Here is a 20,597-nt window from a genome sequence, read left to right on the forward strand (position 1 = left end):
TGCTGTTTTTTTTCACAAGAGCAGAGTTGGATATACATTATATTAGGGTACAATTTCAAGAGGTGGCAGTTTTGCTGAAAACTAATCCCAGATTTTTGCTTTAAAATATTTTGTATTTAAAAAAAACTATTTGGTAATTTAGCAGATGCTCTTATCCAGAGAGACTTACAGTCAGTGCATTCAACTAACCATGTCTCTAAAGATCATATCGCAGAACAATTGTACAGAAAAACTAACAATATGATATTATATTAAATTAAAATGATAAAACAACCATATTATATAGTACCTCTACTCCAGCTCAAAAAGCTCAGCAGTACAATCATACCACCCACAAGGCCAAAGTCCAGGATAGAGGGGTTGCGTGAATGTGGTTTGGACTCTGTGGAGGACGGTCATTGTGTCAGAGACACTGTAGAAGGACAGAATACCTGCCTTGTGATCGAGGTACACTCCTATTCTGGAGGACTGAGGGGCTGATACTTCAGTCTGAACATTATTGAGACTGAAACAACCACTATCAGATCACTGTGAACTCCAGGACTTGTCATTGTATCCAAATGATAAGTTATTGCCTTGCCCTTTTCTGCTGATGTCTTTATATGAGACTGCTGTACAAACACCATTACCACTCCACCTCACTGTAACATCGTCCAATCAGACCCTCTCTACACAACACCTGCCGCAAGCCAGTGAATCTGTTTGGAAGGTCAAGATATGGTTGGGTTTCTATATGTCACCTTTCTGTTCCCCTTATACAGAGAGAGTTCCTTGTTTACTGTGTTTGGATCCAGTGTAAGCTGGAGAACAGCAGAGACAAATGAGGGGAGTTGGAACAATAAGTTAAGTCAGATACTGTATCTACCCTGTCTTTGATTATAGGAGATCAGAGATCAAATCAGAGCAATAAAAGAAACCAGATAGCTACCCCATCTTGGACTAGATCTGCTATTGTTATCTATTGTATTTCCATCTTAGTTTGTGAGGATTGTCACGAAAAAGAGTTACTTCTGAATAAATACTCACATTGTAAGAACTGTTCTCTGGTCTTGGGCTCTGGAGGCAGTAAAACATCCACTTGTTTTACTACAGACACACAAACACATTCCCAGAGAGAGGGGATATGATTACAATACCATATGACACAGTATGAAGAAATGGCTATATCTCATTGGTGTACAGTTTTTGTTCTTACAGGACACATACTGTATATTTCAGTATTATATTCAACCCACCTCTAGTGGAGATCTTGGTCCATTCTCATTTAAGGAAGTCTTCAAGTTTCTCTCTCAGCTCAGACACAGTCTTACTCACATCTCCAAAGTTCTGAAGAGGACCAACAACGATGCTGGATACGTCTGAAGATACACTGAGACTGGAGAGAGACTCATAAGTCTGGAAAGAGTGGATATGATTGAGACTCAATACTCAGAATGAATTAATAGTAATTTCACATGGACGTATACTGTAGTTACCTGAAGGAAATGGATGTGATCCTCTGTGTGTGAAAGCTGCTCCAACGCAGCGCCTTTCCTCAGCACAGCTATTTCCTGCTCCAGGAGTCCTTTAACCCGACTCACTTCAGCCTTCTCCTGGGCTCTGATCAGCTCCTTCACCTCAGAGCACCTTCTCTCAATGGAGCAGATCAGCTCAGTTAAAATCCTGTCATTGTCCTCCACTGCTGCCTGTTCAGAGCACTGTTATGAGAGAGAGAAAGAAAGAGAGTGATTGGAGAGTGGCCTCTTATCTCTGTCACTGGCTGACTGGAGGAGGGAAGTGAAATGGTGCGTCTCCTCTGGTCAATAATATGTGCCTTGAGAGACTCCACAGCCTGTTGGCGCTCTTTTAGTCTATCCTGGACTCTCTGCTGGAACTTCTGCTGAGTCAACCCCAGCTGACTAGACAAAAAGTATTAATTGAACTACAGTCAGGTTTCATTTAGTGTACCTGGCATCTCAGAACATATTTACTTTTTACAATAGCCGGCACGCATTAAGAAGCAATGGGCATCTAGAATGATAAGGGTGTCTGATTCTAACAAATTGTGATACATCTGGAGAATCTAGGTTAAGAACTTCAATAGAGCTTCCTACTCCCAGTTTTTCTTCATAGTTCCACTGCTGGGGACCTGAATCTATTTCATATGAATAACTCTGTACTACTGTATATTTCTCTCATATCCAAAACAGCCCTCCCACTGTGTTATGATGATTTGTGATACAATATTCTTTAATGTATGTAAAACTCCTAAGCTGCATGTAGGAGAGGGGACAAGGACACGCCATGCGTTATAGAGGTCACTGGTGAGGGACAGAAGGTCTGCGTGCCAAGATAGATTGGGGGCACTTGTGCTAATCTTAGAAGGTGTAGGTGATGGAATGGCCTGTCTAGGGTGACAATACCAAGTATGGGGATGCTATTGTGGTAGATGAGTGACACTCAATGATGGTTGGCAGATAATATCAAGAAGCAGCTCGGAGAGCATTATATAAACTGAGAGATTTTGTATGGAAGTCATTCATATGACAAGAGGCTACGTCCGTACCGCCTGTCATTGAATCCATTATTGTAACCATTAAATAATGTCTGAATTAACTCTCCATCTGTGTTCCATATTCTCTTACATACTGAACTTCTCGATACCAGAAACTCATCATAACAGATTGGCGTCTGAACGAACAGGATACAGTTTACAGCCGAACTGACAGGTGAGCATTATTATTATTATGTTAAATTCTGCTTATCTGTGGTAAAGCTGAGCTGTAACGAATGTTTAAAATTCAATATTTTTAAAGGGGGACGTTGAGTTGTGTAGAAGGGATGTAAGGAGAAATATCAAATTAGACAAAGAAATGGTGCTATGAATCGAAACAGGGTGTGTTAAGAGTAATGAGTACAAAGACAAAAGAGAATACAGGAGTGGGTGTAGGACTTAAATAGATGTGTTGTATCATCATGAAATAAGTATTCTGATGTGTTGTATCATCATGAAATAAGTAATGTGTTGTATCATCATGAGATAAGTCATGAAATAAGTATTCTGATGTGTTGTATCATCATGAAATAAGTAATGTGTTGTATCATCATGAGATGTCATGAAATAAGTATTCTGATGTGTTGTATCGTCATGAAATCAGTTCTCTGATGTGTTGCATCATCATAAAATAAGTTAATAATAATATGCCATTTAGCAGATGCTTTTATCCAAAGCGTCTTACAGTCATGTGTGCATACATTTTTACGTATGGGTGGTCCCGGGGATCGAACCCACTACCCTGGCGTTACAAGCGCCATGCTCTACCAATTGAGCTACAGAGGACCACAGTTCTCTGATGTGTTGTATCATCATTAGGTTTAAATACCTTGGTAAGGAGAGAATACGTCGTTGTCATGCTGGAAGACCCAGCCACGACCCATCTTCAATGCTCTTACAGAGGGAAGGATGTTGTTGGCCAAGATCTCGCAATACATGGCCCCATCCATCCTCCCCTCAATACGATGCAGTCGTCCTGTCCCCTTTGCAGAAAAGCATCCCCAAAGAATGATGTTTCCACCTCCATGCTTCACGGTTGGGATGGTGTTCTTGGGGTTGTACTCATCCTTCTTCTTCCTCCAAACACGGCGAGTGGAGTTTAGACCAAAAAGCTCTATTTTTGTCTCATCAGACCACATGACCTTCTCCCATTCCTCCTCTGGATCATCCAGATGGTCATTGGCAAACTTCAGACGGGTCTGGACATGCGCTGGCTTGAGCAGGGGGACCTTGCGTGCGCTGCAGGATTTTAATCCATGACGGCGTAGTGTGTTACTAATGGTTTTCTTTGAGACTGTGGTCCCAGCTCTCTTCAGGTCATTGACCAGGTCCTGCCGTGTAGTTCTGGGCTGATCTCTCACCTTCCTAATGATCATTGATGCCCCACGAGGTGAGATCATGCATGGAGCCCCAGACCGAGGGTAACTGACCGTCATCTTGAACTTCTTCCATTTTCTAATAATTGCGCCAACAGTTGTTGCCTTCTCACCAAGCTGCTTGCCTATTGTCCTGTAGCCCATCCCAGCCTTGTGCAGGTCTACAATTGTATCCCTGATGTCCTTACACAGCTCTCTGGTCTTGGCCATTGTGGAGAGGTTTGAGTCTGTTTGATTGAGTGTGTGGACAGGTGTCTTTTATACAGGTAACGAGTTCAAACTGGTGCAGTTAATACAGGTAATGAGTGGAGAACAGGAGGGCTTCTTAAAGAAAAACTAACAGGTCTGTGAGAGCCGGAATTCTTACTGGTTGGTAGGTGATCAAATACTTATGTCATGCAATAAAATGCAAATTAATTACTTACAAATTATACAATGTGATTTTCTGGATTTTTGTTTTAGATTCCGTCTCTCACAGTTGAAGTGTACCTATGATAAAAAGTACAGACCTCTACATGCTTTGTAAGTAGGAAAACCTGCAAAATCGGCAGTGTATCAAATACTTGTTCTCCCCACTGTATACCCATACATACATATACATACATACATATACAGTGGGGAAAAAAAGTATTTAGTCAGCCACCAATTGTGCAAGTTCTCCCACTTAAAAAGATGAGAGAGGCCTGTAATTTTCATCATAGGTACACGTCAACTATGACAGACAAATTGTGGAAAAAAATTCCAGAAAATCACATTGTAGGATTTTTAATGAATTTATTAGCAAATTATGGTGGAAAATAAGTATTTGGTCACCTACAAACAAGCAAGATGTATGGCTCTCACAGACCTGTAACTTCTTCTTTAAGAGGCTCCTCTGTCCTCCACTCGTTACCTGTATTAATGGCACCTGTTTGAACGTGTTAGCAGTATAAAAGACACCTGTCCACAACCTCAAACAGTCACACTCAAAACTCCACTATGGCCAAGACCAAAGAGCTGTCAAAGGACACAAGAAACAAAATTGTAGACCTGCACCAGGCTGGGAAGACTGAATCTGCAATAAGTAAGCAGCTTGGTTTGAAGAAATCAACTGTGGGAGCAATTATTAGGAAATGGAAGACATACAAGACCACTGATAATCTCCCTCGATCTGGGGCTCCACGCAAGATCTCACCCCGTGGGGTCAAAATGATCACAAGAACGGTGAGCAAAAATCCCAGAACCACACGGGGGGACCTAGTGAATGACCTGCAGAGAGCTGGGACCAAAGTAACAAAGCCTACCATCAGTAACACACTACGCCGCCAGGGACTCAAATCCTGCAGTGCCAGACGTGTCCCCCTGCTTAAGCCAGTACATGTCCAGGCCCGTCTGAAGTTTGCTAGAGTGCATTTGGATGATCCAGAAGAGGATTGGGAGAATGTCATATGGTCAGATGAAACCAAAATATAACTTTTTGGTAAAAACTCAACTCGTCGTGTTTGGAGGACAAAGAATGCTGAGTTGCATCCAAAGAACACCATACCTACTGTGAAGCATGGGGGTGGAAACATCATGCTTTGGGGCTGTTTTTCTGCAAAGGGACCAGGACGACTGATCCGTGTAAAGGAAAGAATGAATGGGGCCATGTATCGTGAGATTTTGAGTGAAAACCTCCTTCCATCAGCAAGGGCATTGAAAATAAAACGTGGCTGGGTCTTTCAGCATGACAATGATCCCAAACACACTGCCCGGGCAACGAAGGAGTGGCTTCGTAAGAAGCATTTCAAGGTCCTGGAGTGGCCTAGCCAGTCTCCAGATCTCAACCCCATAGAAAATCTTTGGAGGGAGTTGAAAGTCCGTGTTGCCCAGCGACAGCCCCAAAACATCACTGCTCTAGAGGAGATCTGCATGGAGGAATAGGGTATATAACAAAGTATTGAGACACTTTTGTTATTGACCAAATACTTATTTTCCACCATAATTTGCAAATAAATTCATTAAAAATCCTACAATGTGATTTTCTGGATTTTCTTTTCTCATTTTGTCTGTCATAGTTGACGTGTACCTATGATGAAAATTACAGGCCTCTCTCATCTTTTTAAGTGGGAGAACTTGCACAATTGGTGGCTGACTAAATACTTTTTTCCCCCACTGTATATGCATATACATACATACATACATATCCTTAAAAAATATATATAGTTCCCTTTATGACTTTCCAACCCCACCATCCCTTCCCCAACCGGAGCAAACCAGTGAACAACAATGCCCAGGCCCCCACCTCATGCCACACACACTATATACATTTCATGGACACAGTCAATAATTATACTTTGTTTGTTTTTACTCCTGAACTTCCTCCGATCATTTTCATGATGTCCATCTGGTATGCTTCTATATGCCATATCTTTCTAACTGTGCTCTTTCACGAAAGCTCACAATATATAACGCTCCTCTAGAGCGGTGATGTTTTGGGGCTGTCGCTGGGCAACACGGACTTTCAACTCCCTCCAAAGATTTTCTATGGGGTTGAGATCTGGAGACTGGCTAGGCCACTCCAGGACCTTGAAATGCTTCTTACGAAGCCACTCCTTCGTTGCCCAGGCGGTGTCTTTGGGATCATTGTCATGCTGAAAGACCCAGCCACGTTTCATCTTCAATGCCCTTGCTGATGGAAGGAGGTTTTCACTCAAAATCTCACGATACATGGCCCCATTCATTCTTTCCTTTACACGGATCAGTCGTCCTGGTCCCTTTGCAGAAAAACAGCCCCAAAGCATGATGTTTCCACCCCCATGCTTCACAGTAGGTATGGTGTTCTTTGGATGCAACTCAGCATTCTTTGTCCTCCAAACACGACGAGTTGAGTTTTTACTAGAAAGTTCTATTTTGGTTTCATCTGACCATATGACATTCTCCCAATCCTCTTCTGGATCATCCAAATGCACTCTAGTAAACTTCAGATGGGCCTGGACATGTACTGGCTTAAGCAGGGGGACACGTCTTGCACTGCAGGATTTGAGTCCCTGGCGGCGTAGTGTGTTACTGATGGTAGGCTTTGTTACTTTGGTCCCAGCTCTCTGCAGGTCATTCACTAGGTCCCCCCGTGTGGTTCTGGGATTTTTGCTCACCGTTCTTGTGATCATTTTGACCCCACGGGGTGAGATCTTGCGTGGAGCCCCAGATCGAGGGAGATTATCAGTGGTCTTGTATGTCTTCCATTTCCTAATAATTGCTCCCACAGTTGATTTCTTCAAACCAAGCTGCTTACCTATTGCAGATTCAGTCTTCCCAGCCAGGTGCAGGTCTACAATTTTGTTTCTGGTGTCCTTTGACAGCTCTTTGGTCTTGGCCATAGTGGAGTTTGGAGTGTGACTGTTTGAGGTTGTGGACAGGTGTCTTTTATACTGCTAACAAGTTCAAACAGGTGCCATTAATACAGGTAACGAGTGGAGGACAGAGGAGCCTCTTAAAGAAGAAGTTACAGGTCTGTGAGAGCCAGAAATCTTGCTTGTTTGTAGGTGACCAAATACTTATTTTCCACCATAATTTGCAAATAAATTCATTAAAAATCCTACAATGTGATTTTCTGGAGAAAAAAAATCTCAATTTGTCTGTCATAGTTGATGTGTACCTATGATGAAAATTACAGGCCTCTCTCATCTTTTTAAGTGGGAGAACTTGCACAATTGGTGGCTGACTAAATACTTTTTTTCCCCACTGTACTTATTATGGACACAGCATGTCTTACACTAGTTATCTTGTTGTTATTAGTTGTTGTTATTAGTCCCATCCTTCAGCTCCATTCAACACCTCCCATCTATCTCTTAACACCATCCATATTGGATTTCTATTTGCCATATATTTTTCAACTGTACTGTGATGTTTTACAAACGTTCTGAACCTTTCTATTCTCATTGTTTCTACAGTTTGTGAATTGAAAATAAACATTTTTGTTAAAAGTATTATTATATTATTGATCGATTGACTATGACTTTTCAGATCACCCAGTAGTGCTATCTGCAGGGTCAGCTCCATGGAAATATTGCAATCCTTCAGCCATTCCTGGACCTGTGTCCAGAAACAAGCTACAAATGGACAGTACCAAAACAAATGATAATAATAATAATAATATGCCATTTAGCAGACGCTTTTATCCAAAGCGACTTACAGTCGTGCGTGCATACATTTTTGTGTATGGGTGGTCCCGGGGATCGAACCCACTACCTTGGCGTTACAAGCGCCTTGCTCTACCAGCTGAGCTACAGAGGACATGATCTAATGATTCTGTCTCTTCACAGCCAAATATGCAGAGCTGGGAAGATTGTATCCCCCATACAAATAACATTCTATTGGTAGCAAGAATTGTATATAATAATTTAAATTGAAAAATTCTAAGTTTTGAATCCGGTGTCGTTTTGCGTATCAGTTCATAAACACTATCCCATGGAATCGGTACGTCAAAAATCTCTTCCCAACTATTTTGCAATCTATATGGGACGGCTGTTAATCTTTTGGTCCTTAAATGAAACTGGTAAACTTTTTTATTTATCACAATTTTCTTTAACCAATTATGTTCTTTAATGCATGGCCGACAGACAAGTTCCTTACTTTTTCCTCCTTCCACTTTCCTCTTCCATTTTTGCCGTAATGCTGCAATTATTTGGTTGTAATTTTGGATAGAGCAGACATTTCCATATGTTTTTGTTAGCTGCATGTTCGACATAACTCCACCATTCCTACCGATAATATAATTTACGAAGATTATACCTTTTTTAAACATTTTCTAAAAAATTGCTTTTTTTTATCAATTAGTATATTTGAGTTTAACCACAATATTTGTTGCAATATTTGTTTTGTCATTTCAGGAGGATTAAATTGAAATTGCAACCAACTTTCTATGGCTTGTTTTAGAAATAGTGATATTAGGGAGATTATTTCCTTTTCAAATACCTGAAAGTGAGGGGTTGTAATCTGAATAAAGGGAAAAAGTCCCTTCTTGAATGTTGGGTGAGACAATCTTACTAGTTTTCTAGAGAACCAGTTCGGATTTAAGTATAATTTTTGTATGACTGAAGCTTTTAGTGATAGGTCTAATGCTTTAATATTCAATAATTTCTGTTCTCCTAATTCATATTCATTATATAAATAGGCCTGTTTAATTTTGTCTGGCTTGCCGTTCCAAATAAAATGGAATATATTTTTCTCATATAATTTAAAAAACTGTTCGCTAGGCGTAGGCAAGACCATAAGCAAATAGGTAAACTGGGATAATACTAAAGAGTTAATCAGGGTGATTTTTCCACAAATTGACAGGTATTTACCTTTCCATGGTAGCAAGATCTTATCAATTTTTGCTAACTTTCTATTAAAATGGGATTAAAAGGGATAAATTACAAGTAGCGGGAAAGTATATAATTGATAATACAGCCATAAGCAACTTGAAATGGGATTTAGATTAAATGAAGGAGGTGTATAAAGCATGGAATTTAATGAGTGCACAATGGCTGGTAAATATAATTAGGAAGGCGGAAATGTCAGTTAAGACATTACATAATTTGGTAATGGAGCAACATAATTTACCTTATGAAAAGATTCAGTCCACATGGGCTATTCCTAAAATCAGGTCAACATACATGTTTCCTATAGCTAAAAGAGATAACTTTGAGGTCAAACGGTGGCGCGAGGAATGCAGGGCATTGTGGTTACAAAGGTTTGGTAGGGCTTTCGAAACGGCAGAAAGAATGTTTAGAGGTCATACAGGATGAATAAACATTGAAAAAATTAGATCTACTAGAGAGTGTGTGGGAAATTAATATAAAATTATCTTTACAATAGTCAAACAAAACCAAAATGTCGATTTAAACAAAAGATTAGCAAATACATTTATGGAATTTGTCGTTGAAGCAGGGGAACGATAATAATCGAGGGAGATAGAGAGAGGAAATTGGACTCCTGCCCAACCGCACACTAATTCCCAGAATAAACCTAGAGAGGAGAAGCTAGGTGATCTATTCAACAAGATTGAAGGTGTCCTTTAAGTAATCAGAAGGTCCAGTCTATCGGAATTAGTGGAAATCTGCAAATTAATCCTATATCTCTCCCATTACAAATTGATTAGGAGGATATTAATGATCAACATTCATTTATAGTAAACGCTACAACTACTATGGCGTTCATGGGAAGAGACCTTTTAAGTAAACTCGATGCAACCATTTTTTGTTCACCAGATGGCATCGAGGTATATGGAACAACAGGCTATTTTATGAACAAAGAGCAAAAAGTAATTTTAATTTGAAAGGGTGCATAATAAATTATATGAATGTGTATGATAAGTTGATATAAGTTTGGATAATAAGCTTTGATATAACATTATATTGTGGTTCCGCACATCAATGCCCATGATATGATATCAAGGAGTGGCATGGAGAACGTGAGGTTATGTTAAAGTGTAGTGGAGAAGTATATGTTTTAATGAGAGGCTTGACTTTGAAGGGGTTTCCTGAAAGTTAGAGAACCTGTGAGGATCCAATGGTCAGAACCTGTGAGGATCCAATGGTCAGTGTCCTTGAAACTACAGTCAGTTTTTTTGGTTCCGCTGGGAGTATGTTTGAAGAAGTTGATTTGTGTTGAGTGAGGATCGTTAATAAAACACGAAGGGATTGTTTGATGTGAGTACCTAGGAGTTTCTAATGTTCTATATGGAGTTTGTGACGATGTGAAAATAGGATGAAGTTTATGTGTGTAATTGATTAATAGAGAAGTGAGAAAATCATAATTAGAGTACTATGTATGTGTTAACTTGCTCATCCAAACGTAGACGTATGTCATGGGTGGGAAATAATTAATACGGGTTTTCTAAGTTTGAGACGTTGATGGGTCATTTGATAGAGATAAGGTTTAAGAAATAAATTGCACATAAGGAATGGAAGTTACAGACGTAACTTACAACATAGTCCAAAGACAATTTGGGGTTTCCATTAAACTAATTATCATTGCAGAGGTAAGGTGATGTAGTGAAGGAACTGCGTTTTGTATTGGATGGTGAGAAGATAAGCCAGTATAATTGCGCTATTTGTGGGATTTCTGTGTCATTTCAATAGCATTGGGGCAATGGCATAGAGTAAACAAACCTGAGTTTCTGAGTGTAATTCAAATGTTGGTATGTGTTGCTTAGACAGATGCTACAAAGTATTTGGTTTGGTGATATAGAATGGAAGGTTTGTAGTGTGCTTGGTTCAAATGGAAAGACTCACTTATTTAACGGGAATAGCGAGACGATTTCGAGGTAGTCATTTTTTTTTGCGTTGCCTATGGGTTTGCTAGATTAAAAGATTGAGAATGGGTTTTATTTTTGTCTAAAGGGTAGAATGGAAGAGTTTCCATGTTGATTTGTGGGTGTTAGCAACTGGGGTTAGATGAATGTGAGAGGGATGTAAGTGTTATTATGGGTTAAATTTGGTGTACCTGGATCAATGGTTGCTGCGGTAAAGGAGAAGGATGTCAAAAGGGTGATGAGTATTACCGGTGGGATATGGTTAGCTAGTTAGTGGTGCGAACTAGTAGCGTTTCGATTGGTGACGTAACTTGCTTTGAGACCTGGAAGTAGTTGTTTGCCTTGCTTTGCAAGGTCGCGCCTTTTGTTGAAATGACGAGTAATGGTGCTTCGAGGGTGACTGTTGTTGATGTGTGCAGAGTGTCCCTGGTTCAAGCCCATGTAGGGAAGGAAGCAAAACTGTTACATTGATGCTGTTGACCTGAATCACTGGTTGAATTGATAAGATTATACGAAAGAGATTGTCTTACCAACCCATGGCGGATAGGATAACATAGTGATTTAAGTTGCATCCCTGTGAATATATGTTTTGTTTGTTTTGACTTTAAAATAACTTCAGTCTGCTAAAGTACCGTTAGATGGAAAAACAGCGGTAGAGGATAAAAGAGATTGTAGAGGATTCTCTGTGTTAAAAAGTAAGTAGGTTAATAGGGTGATGAGAAATGTTGAATTGGATTGTTTGAGTAGACTGGTATTAAAATAGTGCTTTCTAGTTATGTGAATGAAAATATGTTTTAGGTAGTAGTGGTTTGTGGATAGAATTTACTAATGTCATGATTTAGTAAGAGGGTGAAAGAGAGTAGTGATCGTTGGGCTATATTGAGATGTAAAGGACGCATTGGGATAATGTGAAGCAGATGTCTGAATAGTTGAATATGGAACGTTCTTTGACCATTTTTTATTATTATTATTAAATTCTATAGTTTGTTTAAACAACAATGAGTTATGCAGACAGTTCATTAATTCTAAAAACGCTAATCTATTTCTGGTACGTTGAACAATGGGAGTAGTTAGGCTGATGGAGTAGTAAACATTTTTTGTAAGTTCTGAAGTTACTAAACATTTTTTACATTTACATTTTAGTCATTTAGCAGACGCTCTTATCCAGAGCGACTTACAGTTAGTGAGTGCATTTTTTTTTCTCCATACTAAACAATAGTTTTTTATTTTCAAACATCAATGCAACAAGTGGAGATGATTACATTACCAAAAAGGGGATATAGGTTTAGAGAGAAGGTGTAGTCAAATTAATGAAACGTCGTATTATCTGATGTGTTTTTTTCCAGGACGATGGAAGTCCCCTACAGTATATGTTAAGGGAAAGTAGGAGACAACGTCTCAAACAACTTTTTTAATAGTGCCTGGGATAAAATTTCACTGCTTCCTTACGCGGAGTAATTGATTATATTGGCGAATGAATAAAATATGTCATTTAGAGGGGTGACAGGAACAATATAAGGGGAAATAGATATTTCCAATGTTGTTGATCAAGTAACGATACTAGGATAATTTGATATGGGATCAAAAGGAGCAGATTTAGGGGTTGAATAATCATTGTGAGAACTACAGAGGATGAAGTCTGAAGGGTAATCAATTAAAAATACTAATTGTAAACTCAGAGAAACATGAGTGGTTTTCATCTTTTGAGAGATTGTATGTCATCTTCTTCTGGACTAGTTATGAGGAATTAGATTAAAACAAATGATTATTGATGTGAGATAGGAGAGGGTATATCTGCATCATGTTTTGGGGTGTAATTCATATTTTTGGATTGCTGATTATAATTGAATGTTAATGAAATGTATAATTTCTCTTCCAGGAAAATGTGGATTTCCTTATATCTCATTAGGCTGTTTCCTAAGTCTATGGGCTAGGGGGAGCAGTTAGTAAAATTTGGCAGTCTTATAATTAGGTCGTAAAAGGCAGCTACCAAATAAACCAGGCCTGGCTATTTTTGTTTGTTGTTTTCCAATTGGGTTTTTCAAATAACCACACACAACTAACATTTACATTTGAGTGATTTAGCAGACGCTCTTATCCAGAGCGACTTACAGTTAGTGAGTGCATACATTTTCATACTGGCCCCCTGTGGGAAACGAACCCACAACCCGGGCGTTGCAAGCGCCATACTCTACCAACTGAGCTACAGGGTGTTTTTTTTCTTTTATGAGTTAGTTTTGGGTAAACGCGTGATTTCTTTTAAGAAGAAATGTAATGAGGACTTACTGTACGCTTGGGATACATAACATTTATGAAATGTTTTGACTGTTGTTAATGATTAGTTTATACTATAGCATGGAATACTTCTTTGAAGGGTTTGAACGACCTCTGAACTCTGTCCTGACTTTCTAGTGTGAATTGATCATCCCCACTGGAAAGCCTTGAGGCATGGGATGAGTAATTTAAGGTAATTTATTATACCGAGTTGAGGGTATTTTATAATACTGATAATTATGAAGAAGTTTATAATTTGGCAATAGTCATATCTATGATTCTGACCATAATAAGGTAAGATGAGAGAGCTAGTCCTGAATGAGGAACACCTGGCGCTAGTCAATTTTGATATTACTTGAATTACTTTAGGGGATACAATTAAGTTAAGGTATTATCAAATGTTGTCATTTTAATTGCATTTATTATTTTGGTTTAACAGGCAATGTTGTTTTATTTTTGAAGACATGAATCTCGATTTGAGTCATGTGTCCAAAGGGGGGAAGTACTGGTCGCATGGTTTTGTTTTGGTAAAAGAATATGAGCAGTAGTAATTCATGTGTTATGGGTTAGATTAAATGTTTTAGGTGAAAATGTATTTGTGGTATAAGGCAGTATGTAGAGGAGCCTGTCTATGAAACTAGTGACCTATAAAAATATGCAAAAATGTGCACTTCCTAATATCAAGGCTTCTACTGACTGATATGAAGACAGGATATAGTAGCATACTGTGTCTCACCTACCAATGTTCTGAAGACTTTCTTCCCAAGGGTGAAGGCTTCTCTGCCAACCTAACAGGAGAATCTGAGCATTTTCTGCGTCTTGGAGACTATGTGGCAGTAAAGGAGTACAGAAGTCAGAGATGGACAAAACCCAGGTGGGGAGGTCAGTACTAGGTGTTGCTGGCTACCTCGATGGAGGGGAAAGTAGCAGAGAGAAATACCTGCATCTATTTGTTCCACTGTAGGAGTATTCCAAATCAGAGGAGGAAGATGGCATCACCACTGCGGAGCATTGTTTTCTTTTGTGTCTAAGTCTGTGTATCTTTGCAGCAGGGACTCTCAACTTCCCTATTAGTACGCTGAAAGAATGACACACTCCACAGAGCGATGTTGATAAATGGAGAAGGACTCTGCATGATCCTAGACCATAGTGAAGGTAGAAGGGTCAGATCTAAAAGGACCATACATCGTCACCCAGTCTACACCAACGGATGTATGGATAGAGGGGAGATCGACCTGGTATCATCTAAACCAATGCAACAGACTACTATGAGGAAACCAACAATCTAGAGATGAGGGAGATGAGGATGCTGGAGCTGACAAGGATCAGTTGATGGGAGACGATGGCAAGGGGAATGCTACTGATGAGCTACGTGTGATGGCTGATTCCCTTGGCGGAGGGACAGACCTACAAGATCTTCCAGAATTTCACCTGACTGTCACATCATTCATTTCTCTGTATTTGGAGGGTTTACCTAACAGAAATTGGGAAGTATATTAGAAATTGTTATTAAGAATAATTGGTAAAACATAATAATTCGGCATATATTCAATGGTTATATGGTTTCTTGGATTAGAAATGAAATCAACTAAACTGTTATGTTCTGTCTTCTATTGAGGTAAATACAGATGGTGTCTTGATGCATAGCAGGGATAATTTGGCATAGAATGGTGTGAACCTTAAAAAGACACAACCTCTGAACCGGCTGAAGATGAACATACAGTTGAAGTCGGAAGTTTACATACACCTTAGCCAAATACATTTAAACTCAGTTTTTCACAATTCTTGACATTTAGTCCTAGTAAAAATTCCCTGTCTAAGGTCAGTTAGGATCACCACTTTATTTTAAGAATGTGAAATGTCCGAAAAAAAGTAGAGAGAATGATTTATTTCAGCTTTTATTTCGTTCATCACATTCCCAGTGGGTCAGAAGTTTACATACACTCAATTAGTATTTGGTAGCATTGCGTTTAAATTGTTTAACTTGGGTCAAACGTTTCGGGTAGCCTTCCACAAGCTTCCCACAATAAGTTGGGTGAATGTTTGCCCATTCCTCCTGACAGAGCTGGTGTAACTGAGTCAGGTTTGTAGGCCTCCTTGCTCGCACATGCTTTTTCAGTCCTGCCCACAAATTTTCTATAGGATTGAGGTCAGGCCTTTGTGATGGCCACTCCAATACCTTGAATTTGTTGTCCTTAAGCCATTTTGCTACAAATTTGGAAGTATGCTTGGGGTCATTGTCCATTTGGAAGACCCATTTGCGACCAAGCTTTAACTTCCTGACTGATGTCTTGAGATGTTGCTTCTAATATCCACATCATTTTCCCTCCTCATGATGCAATCTATTTTGTGAAGTGCACCAGTCCCTCCTGCAGCAAAGCACCCCCACAGCATGATGCTGCCACCCCCGTGCTTCACGGTTGGGATGGTGTTCTTCGGCTTGCAAGATCCCGCTTTTTCCTCCAAACATAACGATGGTCATTATGGCCTAACAGTTCTATTTTTGGTTCATAAGACCAGAGGACATTTCTCCAAAAAGTACGATCTTTTTTCCCAGTGTGCAGTTGCAAACCATAGTCTGGCTTTTTTATGGCAGTTTTGGACGAAGTGGCTTCTTCCTTGCTGAGCGGCCTTTCAGGTTATGTCGATATAGTACTCGTTTTACTTGGATATAGATACTTTTGTACCTGTTTCCTCCAGCATCTTCACAATGTCCTTTGCTGTTGTTCTGGGATTGATCTGCACTTTTCGCACCTCTAGGAGACAGAACGCGTCTCCTTCCTGAGCGGTATGATGGCTGTGTGGTCCCATGGTGTTTATACTTGCGTAGTATTGTTTGTACAGATGAACGTGGTACCTTCAGGTGTTTGGAAATTGCTCCCAAGGACGAACCAGACTTGTGGAGGTCTACAATCTTTTGTTCTGAGGTCTTGGCTGATTTCTTTTGATTTTCCCATGATGTCAAGCAAAGAGGCACTGATTTTGAAGGTAGGCATTGCAATACATCCATAGGTACACCTCCAATTGACTCAAATTATGTCAATTAGCCTTTCAGAAGCTTCTAAAGCCATGACATCATTTTCTGGAATTTTCCAAGCTGTTTAAAGGCACAGTCAACTTAGTGTATGCAAACTTCTGACCCACTGGAATTGTGATACAGTGAATTATAAGTGAAATAATCTGTTTGTAAACAATTGTTGGAAAAATGTATTGTGTCATGCACAAAGTAGATGTCCCAACCGTCTTGCCAAAACTATAGTTTGTTAACAAGACATTTGTGGAGTGGTTGAAAAAGTTTTAATGACTCCAACCTAAGTGTATGTAAACTTCCGACTTCAACTGTAAGAGGCATTGAAGACGTTACTATACAGCACCACTTCTACCACAGCTATCAACTGATTTTCTCATGTTTTTATATCGAGAGAGTGGGACAGGAGTCCACCATTGAGTGAGAATGGAGAAAGATCTGTTCAAATGCAACATTTCTCATGTTGTTGGTATAATGGTTGGCAAATGGACAAGACAATGGGGTGTAGAGATGGTGGTGACTCGGATGAGACATTGAAGTCGGGACATTGTCATGGGCAATGCATTTTGAACTATGAAGCTGTCTGAAGAACATAATGAAGAGACGCCAGAAGATTTAAGTGCCGGAGAAAGAAGGGGTTGGATAATACATTTGGATTTATCTAAATTTAATAATTTGGGTAGGAGGTATATACACTGCTAAATTAATAGTATTAGGAATGCATTGAGATGATGATCTGTAATTTTTATCAGAATGAGGAATGTCATAATATAATTATGGATATTTATACTGTATGTTAATATAAGTGTACATTGTGACAGTTGTAATGGGTGATAAAGTTGAGGGTTTTAACTTTGATTATTAAGGGCCAAGTGAATCAATAGGAATTGTCATTGTTGAGGAAGGTTTTACTTGCAATGACTGTGATATGTGGTTTTCTTACCTACCTTATCTGAATGACCAATGACCAAAATGTAGATTAAGGTTAACCCGTTGCTGACAGGTGTATAAAATCAAGCATACAGCCATGCAATCTACATAGACTAACATTGGCAGTAGAATGGCCTTACTGAAGAGCTCAGTGACTTTCAACGTGGCCCGTCATAGGATGACACCTTTCCAACAAGTCAGTTTGTCAAATGTCTGCCCTGCTAGAGCTGCCCTGATGAACTGTAAGTGCTGTTATTGTGAAGTGGAAACGTCTGGGAGCAACAATGGCTCAGCCGCGAAGTGGTAGGCGACACAAGCTCACAGAAAGGGACCACGAGTGCTGAAGCACATACCTCGTAAAAATAATCTGTCCTCGGTTGCAACACTCCCTACCGAGTTCCAAACTACCCCTAGAAGCAACGTCAGCACATGAACTGTTCGTCAGGAGCTTCATGAAATGGGTTTCCATGGACGAGCAGCCGCACACAAGCCAAAGATCACTATGCGCAATGCCAAGCGTCGGATGGAGTGGTGTAAAGCTCGCCGCCATTGGACTTTGGAGCAGTGGAAATGCGTTCTCTGGAGTGATGAACCACGCTTCACCATCTGGCAGTCCGACTTTCGAATCTGGGTTTGGCGGATGCCAGGAGAATGCTACCTGCTCCAATGTATAGTGCCAACTGTAAAGTTTGGTGGAGGAGGAATAATGGTCTGAGGCTGTTTTTCATGGTTCGGGCTAGGCCCCTTAGTACCAGTGAAGGGATATCTTAACACTACAGCATACAATGACATTCTAGACGATTCTGTGCAGTTCTGCAACAGTTTGGGGAAGGCCATTTCCTGTTTCAGCATGACAATTCCCCCATGCACAAAGCGAGGTTCATACAGAAATGGTTTGTCGAGATAGGTGTGGAAGAACTTGACTGGCCTGCACAGAGCCCTGACCTCAACCCCATCGAACACCTTTGGGATGAATTGGAACGCCAACTGCAAGCCAGGCCTACTCGCCCAACATCAGTGCCCGACCTCACTAATGCTCTTATGGCTGAATGGAAGCAAGTCCCCGCAGCAATGTTCCAACAACAACTGTTATAGCAGCAAAGGGGTACCAACTCCATATTAATGCGCATAATTTTGGAATTAGATGTTCGACGAGCAGGTGTCCACATACTTTTGGTAATGTAGTGTATCTCGCTTATCTAGTCCATTTGAGTCAGGGGTTAAGCTTTCCCAAATGATTTTCAATCCATAGATTAAAATCTGGCCATTACTTTGTATCTGGTTTTTTTCACTTCCTAGGTGCCCTTGCCCTGTTGGCTGTTGTCCGAGCTCTGACCGTGTGAAGACATTGGCTCGATGGGGCGAAACACTCATTCCTCGTCTGGACGGACCACCGTAACCTGGAGTACATCCGGGCAGCGAGGAGGCTGAACCCTCGCCAGGCCAGGTGGGCCCTATTCTTCACCCGGTTTGATTTCACACTGTCATACATTTGTTTGTTGAGTAAACAAACTTAATAGGTCCCGAATAGTGAAAATCATGTTTTTCATAAAATGTGATGATATTTGGAGGAAACCAGTTAATAATAGGTTGGCTTAAGTATGAAAAATTATTGTAGCTAGTACATTGACTTGGATTCAGATTACTTCCAGCATTATGCAACGTCACGTAATGCCGGACATTTTATACACCAATGGTAGCTTTTTATAATCTTAACTAATTTAAATATGTAATGACTTAAAACCGTCATCACGTGCACATCATACTGCTTTGTTTACAAACGTTTAGATAGCTCAAGCAAAATGTGGCAGAACGATACTGGTAACTAGCCCACAACTATGTTGTGATTTTTAGCTAGCAAGCTACTTACCAGCATGCCGGAAAAGGCACACTGTGTTGTGACTGGATGCCACCGTGTTAATTTAATGATGATGAATCACGTGTGTGCAGTGCACATTTCAGCAAAGTTGCTTTATCAGTTGTGGAGAACATTCGATGGGTCTTGCCAGGAATCTTATCCTGAAGACAGATGCTGTACCATCATTAACAGTGGATCAGTGGATCTTGCAAGCGCTGACCATAATGTAAGTATCAGTGTTTGATGAGTCTGACATGGTGGCTGTGGCTGTAACTGTGGCTGCTTTGACTTGTGAACAGTATATTTTCTGTAACACACCTGATAGTCATTATATGGTTTTTGTTCTTCCATCCCTAAGCCCCTTACATTGAGTCTGAGAAGTGATGGGGGTGGGTGGGTGGGTGTTATTATTATTTCACTTTCCATCTTTTTTTGTTTTTCCACTATCGTCAAGCAGTAATGATAGACATTTTAGAAAATTCAATATCTACTCTGTCTGCATAGCTTCCCAGGCAACCACCGCAGCAGAAATGCTGTGATACAACATCAGCTTTCCCAAGGCAAAAAAGGGGGATATATTGTGAAGACAGACCCAACATACTGTAAGTCATAGTTATTCATTTCAAATCAATTGAGCATTTCAGGTACACACATTCCAAATACAAACACTGAGAAGTTTCACCAAAAACTGCACACCCAAATATTGCATATTTCAAATTGAGTACTTCAAAAATACCAGAAAACATATTGTAGAATGAGTAGATCACTATATAAACTAATTGATAGCATCATAACTCAGTAAATAAAGGGAAATTAAATTCACTACCTATTTAACAAACTTTTCCCTTTTCAAAAACATACAGGCTACGTAGACAGGCTCCTGGATCTCCTCTTCAATGAGGTCACCCTTGATCCAGCACAGTATGTGGGGAAGCTGTGTGAGCTGTCCATCCCAGGATCACTGTCTGTGAGAGGCCTGATGAGAAGGCTATTGCTGGATTTGTCTCCTGCTTCAATCTTGGGGGTGACTGAAGCCAAGTGGGTGACTGACGCCTGCTTGATTGAAGCGGGGTACATGGGTCTCCTCTCCCGCTCCCCTCCCAATCAATCTTTGTAGTTGGTTGCATTTCCTAAAGCCTAAGTAATTCACTTTTACATGATATGATATCACATTTTTACATATGCTTGGCTCTGTTCCAATCCTCGAAAATAGAAAATGCATACTCCTTTCCTCCCTTCTTCAAGCTAGTCATTGAGCAGTATGTGATTGGATAGTTGAAAGCAAAGTTCCTATAACATACCTTTCACCAATCCAGTCATTTTAGACCAGTGATAACTTC

The sequence above is a fragment of the Coregonus lavaretus genome (genome assembly GCF_964263955.1).
Source record: "Coregonus lavaretus genome assembly, chromosome: 10".
NCBI classification, from domain to species: domain Eukaryota; kingdom Metazoa; phylum Chordata; class Actinopteri; order Salmoniformes; family Salmonidae; genus Coregonus; species Coregonus lavaretus.